Here is a 2,074-nt window from a genome sequence, read left to right on the forward strand (position 1 = left end):
GCTATGTGGTTGCTGTGTTTTTTCATGCACTGCTAAGTAATTGATGAGATGTTCATGTGTTGCAATGTGATTGCTAAGTGGTTGTGGGTGGTTGCTATGGGGATATTCTAGGATCTGCTGGATTGTTCATAACGGTTTTTAGAGCATTGTTATCTGGTTACTAGGGTGTTGCTATGTACTTGCTATGAGTGACTTTTCATGCTTTGCTAAGCATGTGCTAGGCTTTGTAGCTGGTTTTCATTGTATTCTGAGTAGTTTTTAGTGCACTGTTATACAGTTACTAGGGTGTTGCTATGCAGTTGCTAAGGTGTTCCGAATGGTTTTCATGCATTGCAATACAGTTGCTAATATTTTCTGTGTCATTTTAGTGCATTGCTAAGGAGTTGCTAAAGAATTATAGGTGGTTTCCAGGGTGTTCCGAGTCATTTTTACTGCATTGCTATACAGTTATGTGAGTGCTACGCATTTGCTAAGGTATTCTGAGTGGTTTTTCATGCATTGCTAAGGGGTCGCAACTCGTAAGGTTTTCTCTGTGGTTTTTAACGCATTGCTTAATAGTTGCTAAGGCACTGTAGGTGGTTGCCAGGGCATTGCTATGTGGTTGCAAATGTGTTCTCAGTAGCTACCAATTGCAATTGCTATGACTGTTCTTAGTGCATTATTATGTATTTGCTAGGGTGTTCTGTGTGGTTGCAAACCGACAAAGAGCTTGACCTCAAGTTTCTGTAATATTCTGGTCTCTAGATATGGCTCGAGTCCCTCTTTCACAGATTTTTTTTTTTGTGCCTGTTTTATCATCTGCCATACAAAAAAAAGTAAAATCATTTAGAAAAGTTAAAAAGCTGAACCATTTTATGTCATATTTATACAAAATGAGTTACACGCCAATGTTTAATATTTAGCAAACATCCCAAATTATTATGTGGCACAAATCACAGTTGATCACTAAATTGTGAATTCTGACAAAAAAAAAAAACTCATTCTGAAATTGTGACAACAAAAAGAAAATATAAAAATAATTACCATTTTAAACCTGATGCCCTCATAATTTTGTTTTCTTTTCAGAGCAAACAATTTTTTTTTAATCTCTGTCAACAGTATCTCTCAGCAGACAGACACAATAACAGGAACTCTCAAAGTCTCAAACTGATGACACCGCACTGCTGCAGGGTGAACGCTGCTGTTCTTTAACTACACTGAACAAAATTATAAACGCAACATTTTTGTTTTTGCCCCGATTTTTCATGAGCTGAACTCAAAGATCTAAGACTTTTTCTATGTACACAAAAGGCCTATTTCTCTCAAATATTGTTCACAAATATCAACTATATATCTCAACAAGACCAGATAAAACTTCTAAATTATCTAAGCTAACAGAGTGTGTTAAAAATGTAAAAGATTGGATGACCAATAATTTTCTCCTATTAAATTCGGATAAGACAGAGATATTACTTATTGGACCAAAAGACAGTACACAGAATCTCGTGGATTACAATTTGCAACTAGACGGATGTACGGTTACTTCCTCTACAGTCAAAAATCTGGGTATTATATTAGATAGCAACTTGTCTTTTGAAAATCATATTTCCCATGTTACAAAAACAGCATTCTTCCATCTTAGAAACATTGCCAAGTTACGAAACATGATACCTGTTTCTGATGCAGAAAAGCTAATTAATGCATTCATGACCTCTAGACTGGACTATTGTAATGCACTGCTAGCTGGTTGTCCTGCATCTTCAATAAACAAGCTACAGGTAGTCCAAAATGCAGCGGCTAGAGTCCTTACCAGGTCAAGAAAATATGATCATATTACCCCAATTTGACAGTCTCTGCACTGGCTACCTATTAAGTTCCATATCAGTTACAAAATATTATTACTTACCTATAAGGCCCTTATTAACTGAAAAATTAGTGTTTACTATTGTCATTTTGCATTATTGACACTATTTTCCTAATTAATACTGTTCAGTTGCTTTGACACAATCTGTATTGTTAAAAGCGCTATATAAATAAAGGTGATTTGACTTGACTTTGCTATCCTAGGTACTACCAAAAGTCCAGAATTTTGCGA

The sequence above is a fragment of the Sinocyclocheilus grahami genome, unplaced genomic scaffold, assembly GCF_001515645.1.
Source record: "Sinocyclocheilus grahami isolate Dianchi unplaced genomic scaffold, SAMN03320097.WGS_v1.1 scaffold163.1, whole genome shotgun sequence".
Lineage (NCBI taxonomy): Eukaryota > Metazoa > Chordata > Actinopteri > Cypriniformes > Cyprinidae > Sinocyclocheilus > Sinocyclocheilus grahami.